We start from the raw sequence: 8,522 nt of genomic DNA, 5'->3' as shown, positions 1-8,522 counted from the left end.
TCATGAATAATGCATAAGGTGGGCAAGGACAAAAGAGACAGGTCCGCCCACTGCTGCATCTGATACCCTGTAAACAGAGAAATAGGGCTAACACAAGAAAACACTCTCACCTGGCTCATGAATAATGAATAGTGATACTGCTGCAGCCCAACCTGGAAACTCAAGAGAGGTCAAGAAAGGTCCCACCCAGTTACTGATGAATTATGCATGAGGCTGGATGGACAGAAATACTCCAGCCAGCCCTGCCCAGCAAGTAAGGATTATTGTATTCCAGCCAAGGCAACGTGGTCACCGCTTCCTGTTCATGAATAATGAAAGATGCTGCAGAGCCGCAGGGGAAACCCACGGGGAAGTGGAGCTGCCTCCTCCCCACCGTTAACTAAAAGCACGTGAACCAGAGCTGCTTTGGTCCACCCGAATCCAGGTTTACTACCTGCGTTTGGCAGTTGCCTGTTTCTACAACCGTAAAATGGGGGTAGTAGTAGAATCCACCTACATCATAAAGGCAAAATGTGTCACTATGAAAACCAGAGAGTATAAACTATGAAATGAACTCAGAGCAGTGCTGGCACAAGAGCACTGTTACATTTTTAAAGCATTATATATTAATGTAAAGGTAACATGTAAAAATAATATTTTGTATTGATATAAAATTAGTTATGGGTGAAGGTATACCCAGACACCAGAGAAACCCCCAACTTGGGGCATTATATAAAAAATAATGCCTTGAAACACCCTTCCAGATTTACACTGTAAAACAGAGCACTAAGGCCACCAATGTTCATTAAATAGGTAGCACAGACTACCAGGTCACCAGAGACACAACTGTATACCAAAGCCCCAGGCACACGATAAACACCCACTACATTTCTATTTAATAATAATAGATCACATTAACCAATCGCCTGCTATGTGGTGGTTCCTTTGGTGAGTCCTTTCCATGCGTTGTGCCACTAGTCTCAGGAATGCAGAGCAGGGAATCACTTCCTTCAGGTCTCAGGTCAAAGGAGACCTCCTGAGTTCTCAAATCCTCACAAAAAATCACTTCCACCCATCGATGACTAGCTTTGTGACCTGGGACCAGACAGTTCTCTGGGCCACTGTATCCCTACCCATAAAATGAGAACAATAGTAACCTACCTTGTGATGAAGTTTAAATGAATAAACATGTAGAAAGGGCTCAGAACAGTGCCTGGCCACCTGGTGCTATATGACTAACAGTAGTAGTAGTAGAAGTACCAGTGAATTGGGTGGGTGGGAGAGAGACATTATGGTATTTAAGACTACAGACTCTCGAACTAGACTAACTGGATTTCAATCCTGGCTTAGCCACTCACTAACTGTGAATAACCTTAGGCAAATTACTTAGCCTCCTGGTGTCCCAGTTTCCTCATCTATAAAGTGGGACGATAATAACCTACCTCCCAGGGTTGTTGTGGGGATTAAATGGTCTAATAAGGCTGCTAAATGAGTGCAAACTAACCTGATCACCATTATGCTCAGACTCATTTTTTCAAGTTCACAGATCTGCCAAAGATCACACAGCTGGCAAGGATAGATGTGACTTGAATCTAGAGTCTTTGTTGATAATCTGGGATTATCGGGCCGCAAAGAATGAACAGTGCGCCAGGCCTCATCCCTTCGTGAGACGCAAAACTTTTAAATCCTGAAACCTCTTAAGGAAAAGCCAACAGCGGATCGTGCCGATGAAGCCCTAAAAGCTACGCCCCTCATGAATTATGCACAATGCCCCTAGACAAGCCACAGAAAACTCGGGCCGCTACTCACCTTCTTACGCTTTATCTGTGTGATCTAAATTTACCCGGCAGACTGCAAGGCGCCCCTTTCAGCACGCCTCTTAAGCACAATGAACCGCTCCCTTGTGAATAATTCACACGCTGATACTTCCAACGAACCAGGTGCGAAAAGGGCCAAAATGGTCTTCCTCAACAGCTCATCTCCTCATACATAGCGAATAAAGCCATGGCAAAGGAAAGCCGGTGACACTCTGTCCCCTCGGAAGAGCCTAGCACGCTAGGCTCCAGCGTCCCTTCTACAGCCTGGGCTGGGGGCTCCTCTTCCTAAAACAACATGTGGGCCTCAATGTGTCCGGTCTCTCAGCCTTTAATACCCAAGCGCGGTGAGACATCATAATAGAAGCAGAGGTCACAAAGGCCATTAGGTATCTCCACATGCCACGTCGGTCCCGCCTGTTCCCACCGTCACCAGGACCCTTCCTGAATCAAGCCCTTCCCAAATTCCGCCTTGAGTTCAGGAACCTCAAACTTTGCCTCTCCCCTTGGGAAGCACACCAAATCCCTACCTCATGGACAAGAGTATTCATACACGGATCCTAAGGGTCTCCCCAAACATCCCCCTAAACCCAGTCTCTAAGGGGTATAAACCCTGCCTCCGAGGGACGCTCGGAAAACAGACTTCAAAGTCCCACCCCGGAGTCCCTAACGCCACTTGCGTCCCCTCAAAAACAGCCACCTCTAAATGCCACACGGGGCTCAGAGCTCCCAAATATGCCCCTTCGAGGATCCCAGAAATTGAGCCCCCTCCTTCGAATGCTGTTCGGGGGACTGGGGGGAACCTTCATCCAGCTCACCCCCTGTGCCGGGCGGAAGCCTCGCCTTCCTGCTGGAGATGAGCCGAAGCCACGGGGCAACGGAAGAGCAAATCACCTCAGGCGTAGAAGAACCAGAGTTTGCGCTGAGCTCAGAAGCGCGGGGCCTTGAGGGGGCGGGGGGGGCGGTTTGGGACGTACCACAGGTGCTAAGCTAGAGGGGAGCCCTCCCCTGATCCTGCTCTCTTGGAGCCTGTGTCAGACCCAGACACCCCTATGAGTTGTGGTACTTCCCAAACGCGCGAGGCATGCTGGGGGTCGTAGTCCAGTTGGGCCGGTGCCTGGTGCACGTGGTGGGCAGGAGCGCCCAGGGTACTGGAAAATGTGAACCTGGGCTGTGGAATTCCGGGAGCTGTACTCTGGGGGGTGGGGTGGGTAGGAAAAGGAATCAGAACACGGAAATAACTCCAAATGGAAAGGCACATTCATCCTACAGATGGAAAAGCTGAGGCTCAGGTGACCAAAGGAGTTCATTCATTTGACACTTATAGAGCTCAAACTGTGGGCCAGGTGCTAGGCATCTTCCTTGCTCTCAGGGAGCTGACAGACTAGAGAGGACAGCCCATAAATGTAAAAATTTTATCTAATAAAATGTATCAATATTTGTAAATGTTACATGATAACTAGTATCAATATGTAAATAATTTACATCTGTAGGGAATTCCCTGACAGTTAGGACTCTGCTCTCACTGCCCAAGGCTCAGGGCAATCACTGATGGGTCAGCTAAGATCCTACAAGAGAGCAGGGTTGCCAAAAAAAAACCCCTACATATATAATAAATATATACACACTGTGTATAGTCTATATTCATATGTGAATATACAATTAAATAGACATGTAAATATGTGTTGTGTATATGTGATAACTACTACGGAGAAAAATAGAACAAGGTAAGGGGAAATTAGGCTTCCCAGGTGTCGCTAGGGGTTAAGAACCCACCTACCAATGAAGGTAGACATAAGAGACACAGGTTTGATCCCTGGGTCTAGAAGATCCCTTGGAGTAGGAAATGGCAACCCACTCCAGTATTCTTGCCTGGAGAATTCCATGGGCAGAGGAGCCTGGCGGGCTACAGTCCATGGGGCCTCAAAGAGTCTGACATGGCTTAAGTGACTCAGCATGCACAAGGGGAAATCTGTGGGGGAAGGTTGCATTTTTAGGTAGCCTGGTTACAGAAGGCCCTCCAGAGAAGGTGTTGCTCCAGCCAAGGTAATTAACACAAAATGCCTTCATCGCCTTATCCCAAATTCTGTATCACATATCCTGTCCTCAAATCCTTCAAATTTGCTCATCTGAAAAAGATTCCTTGAGTGCCTACTAAGTGCAGGGCTCCGGGAACATAGCAAAGAACACAGCAAGGAGACTCAGTTCAGTTCAGTCACTCAGTCATGTCTGATTCTTTGTGACCCCATGGACTACAGCATGCCAACCTTCCCTGTCCTTCTCCATCTCCCGGGGCTTGCTCAAATACATATTCATTGAGTTGGTGGTGCCATCCAACCATCTTGTCCTCTGTCATCCCCTTCTCCTTCTGCCTTCAATCTTTCTCAGCATCAGGGTCTTTTTCAATGAGTGAGTTTTTCACATCAGGTTGCCAAAGTATTGGAGCTTCAGCTTCAGCATCAGTCCTTCCAATGAATATTCAGGACTGATTTCCTTTAGGATTGACTGGTTTGATCTCCTACCCCCCTTGCAATGGTTAAGAGCACTTTTCCATCACATCTTTTCCTTCTATCATTTGCCTCTCTCTGAGAGATCTTCTCTGATGTCCCATGTAGAGTAGTCAGGGAATAACCCTCTGAGGAGGTGGCCTGTGAAAAGTGAGGAAGCAAACCACGTATATTTAACATGGGGGGAAGCATCAGATAGAGGGAATGTCAGGTGCAAAGCCTTGAGGTTGGAAATTCTTGGAATGTGTGTAGCTGGAGAAGAGTGAGGAAGGGAGAGCACTGGGAGATGAGATCCAAGGCCATCTCAAGCAAAGCCTTGTACACCAGGCTGTGTGTTTGGTTAGGTTTTTATTCTAAGACCCGTGGGGAGCCATAAAAGGATTCCACATAGGGAAGTTGCATTATATGAATTATATTTTAGAATAAACAATCTGGCTGCTCTGTGTGGAAGGAGAAAAAACTGTTGGGGGAGGGGGGTGGGCAGAGAGAGGAAGCAGAAAAGCCAGCGAGAAAGCTACTAGAGTCCAGGAAGAGATGAGAGAGTGTCAGGTCAAGGGGGATGTGGGGGTGGGGATTAGATTTTTCAATTTATTTTGAAGGTAAAGACACCAGGGTTTGCTGAGAAATCAGATACAGGGCATGAAAACTAGAGAGGAGCCCTGGCTGACCCCTGGGTTTTTAGCCTTAGCTGTTGGAAGGATGGTGTTGTCCTTAACTGTCAGGGGAAATACTCCATTAGGAGCAGTCATGGGGCAAAATCAGGAGTTGGTTTTCAAATGTGTTACATTTTCAGTGCCTGTTAGACATCCAAGGTCTGGTATATGTCAGTTGAGTGAAAACTTTGGGGACTAGATCTGAGATGCAGGGGTTGGATTTGGGGGCCATCAGAGGTGGCAACTGAAGCCATGGGTGTGGCCAACTTCTCTGAGGAATTGACTGCCTTCAAGTGGATCAGTAGGAGTAATTGAGACAGGATTTGGCCTTTCCCAAGTGAGAGGGAAGGGCACTATAGTCAGAGGGAACAGCTTCAACAAAAGCCTGTGGAAGTAAGAAAGCAGGGAGAGAGAGAAGTGGGGGTGAGCAGTGTATCATTCACATTGCCCACAGCCACGTATGATAGTGCAGCTGGTTTATTGCTTCACTGACAAGATCGTCAAACCTTTGGATGTTTGCCAATCTGGTGTAATTATAATATGCGTTTCTCTTACTAGGCATGAACTTGGGCATCTTTTCATAGATTTAAAGGTATTTGTCATTTTTCTGAGAGTTTTCGGTTTGAATCCTTTATCCATTTTCTATGGGGTTGTTGTACTTCTTATGGATTTTTTGGGACTCTCTATATATTAGCCTCTTGAAAAATGGAGTCTTGAGGATGAGAGAGATTTGAACAGTTGTGGTGTGTATATTTATTCGTGCTTCCAAGGTCCAGTATGTGCCAAGCCCTGTTCAAGGCATTACAGGCACAGTGGTGAGCAAGACAGACCAAAGTCCCTTTCCTCATGAAAGCTTTCATTCTAGTGAAGGAAACAAATAATGTAGGAAAAAACATATAGTATATTAGAAATTGAGAAATGTTATGGAGAAAAAGAATACAAAGAATAGGGCATAGGAAATATTGACAGGGCAGAGTTTGGAACCTTAAATGGGGTAGCCAGGAGGCGACATTTAAAAATTCAAATGGGATATCTCCTTCAGTCTGGAACAGTTCTTCAGTCTTTCCTTGACCTTCATGACACTGACACTTTTGAAGATTATAAGCCAGGAGTTTTGTAGACTGTCCCTTAGTTGGACTTCCTCTGACATTTCCTGTGGTTAGATTCAGGTTCTGCATATTGTCTAGGAGTATCACAGAAGCGAAGCTGTCTCCTCCTTTCATCCTATCGGCTCAGGATTTTAATACTGCTTTATTGACTACGCCAAAGTCTGACTGCATGGATCATAACAAACTGTGGAAAATTCTTAAAGAATGGGAATACCAGACCACTTTACCTGCCTCCTGAGAAATCTGTATGTAGGTCAAGAAGCAACATACTGGACATGGGACAATGGACTGGTTTAAAATTGGGAAAGGAGTACAACAGGGCTGTATATTGTCACCCTGTTTATTTAACTTATATGCAGGGTACATCATGTGAAGTGCCAGCCTGGATGAAGCACAAGCTGGAATCAAGATTGCCAGAAATATCAATAATCTCAGATATGCAGATGACACCACCCTCATGGCAGAAAACAAAAAAGAACTAAAGAGCCTCTTGATGAAAGTGAAAGAGGAGACTGAAAAAGCTGGCTTAAAACTCAACATTCGAAAAACAAAGGTCATGGCATCCGGTCCCATCACTTCATGGCAAACAGATGGGGAAACAGTGGAAACAGTGACAAATTTTATTTTCTTGGGTGCCAAAATCATTGTAGACGGTGACTGTCATGAAATTAAGACACTTGCTCCTTGGAAGAAAAGCTGTGAGAAACCTAGACAGCATATTAAAAAGCAGAGACATTACTTTACCGACAAAGGTCCATATAGTCAAAGCTATGGTTTTTCCAGGAATCATGTATGGATGTGAGAGTTGGACCATAAAGTAAGCTGAGTGCTGAGGAACAGATGCTTTTGAACTGTGGTGTTGGAGAAGACTCTTGAGCATCCCTTGGACTGCAAGGAGATTAAGCCAGTCAATCCTAAAGGAAATCAGTCCTAAATATTCATTGGAAGGACTGATGCTGAAGCTGAAACTCCAATACTTTGGCCACCTGATGTGAAGAAATGACTCATTGGAAAAGACCCTGATGCTGGGAAAGATTGAAGGCAGGAGGAGAAGGGAATGACAGAGGATGAGATGGTTAGATGGCATCACCGACTGGATGGACATGAATTTGAGCAAGCTCCAGGAGTTGGTGATGGACAGGGAAGCCTGGTATGCTGCAGTCCATGGAGTTGCAGAGTTGGACACGACTGAGCGACTGAACTGAATTTCACTTTTCCCCCTTCATTAAGATGGTATCTGTCAAGTTTCTCTACTGTAGAGATACCATTTTCTGCCTTGAAACTTTGGAACTATGTAAATATCCTGTTTACGTCAAAGTGTAACCACTGGCTTTAGCACCCAGAGATTTAATCACAGCTGAACATCATTACTGTACTGATTGTTAGTTGACATTCTACTGTAAAGGAGATATTTCTCTTCTCCATTTATCTTTAATTTCTGTAAGTATGGATTTATGGATTCTTGAACTGTATCAAACGCTATTTCTGTGGTTGCTGTTTGTTTTAGTCTGTTTATGTACTGTATATAGAGTATATATATATATTCTCTATTGTTGACCCAATTTTGCATTCCTGAGATAAAGTATTTGATTAAAACATATTTGCTAAATATACTATTGGACTCTTTTAGCTAGGATTTTATTAAGGATTTTTACATCTACAGGTTCAAGTGGCTTGAAATGTTTTCTTGTATTATCTCATCTGTTTTGGGGATCAAGATGACACCAGTCTCATAAAATAGACAGCTTTCATTCTTTTTTCTTGTATCTAGAACAACTTTGTATGAGATAGTGATTAACTGTTCCTTGGGAGTTTGGTAGAGTGCATCTATAAAAACTATCTGGGCTCTTATTTTGGTGAGGAGAGGGAAGATTTCAACTTATTTACTACTTTGCTCTATTCGAGTAATCTGTTTCTTCACAGAAGTTTTGGCATTTTATATCCCTCTACTAATATATTCATTTCATCTATATTTTCAGATACACTTTCTCTGTTGCATCTGTAGTGAATTCCCCCCTCTGGTTTGTATTTTGTATTTGGTCTGTTTGCTTCTTTTTAAATTGATCAGTCTTGCCAGAGGTCTGCTTTTCCTCTTAATTTTTGTTTCAAAGATTCCACTCTTGATTTTATTAACTTGTTGTTTCCCTCCCTACTTCATCTATTTCTGCTCTTCTATTATTTCCTGTTCCTGAGGTTTGCTCTGGTGGTCTTTTTCCAACTTCTTGTATAATTTATGACAAAATGCCCAGATTTTAATTATATAGCTTATTGAATGTATACATAGTTATACACACATATGACCAGCACCCCAGTCAAATACAGAACATTTCATTTTTCTAGAAAGCTGCTTTGCAACTCTTTCCAGTAAGTCCAGAAAATCTATCACGGCAAATGTGCTGAGAACTCGATACAAACAGAACAGTAAACAATGTACTTCTTTTGTATCTTTTTTTACTTAAC

This window comes from Budorcas taxicolor, chromosome X (assembly GCF_023091745.1).
Source record: "Budorcas taxicolor isolate Tak-1 chromosome X, Takin1.1, whole genome shotgun sequence".
NCBI classification, from domain to species: Eukaryota; Metazoa; Chordata; class Mammalia; order Artiodactyla; family Bovidae; genus Budorcas; species Budorcas taxicolor.
This window is presented reverse-complemented; position numbering follows the sequence as displayed.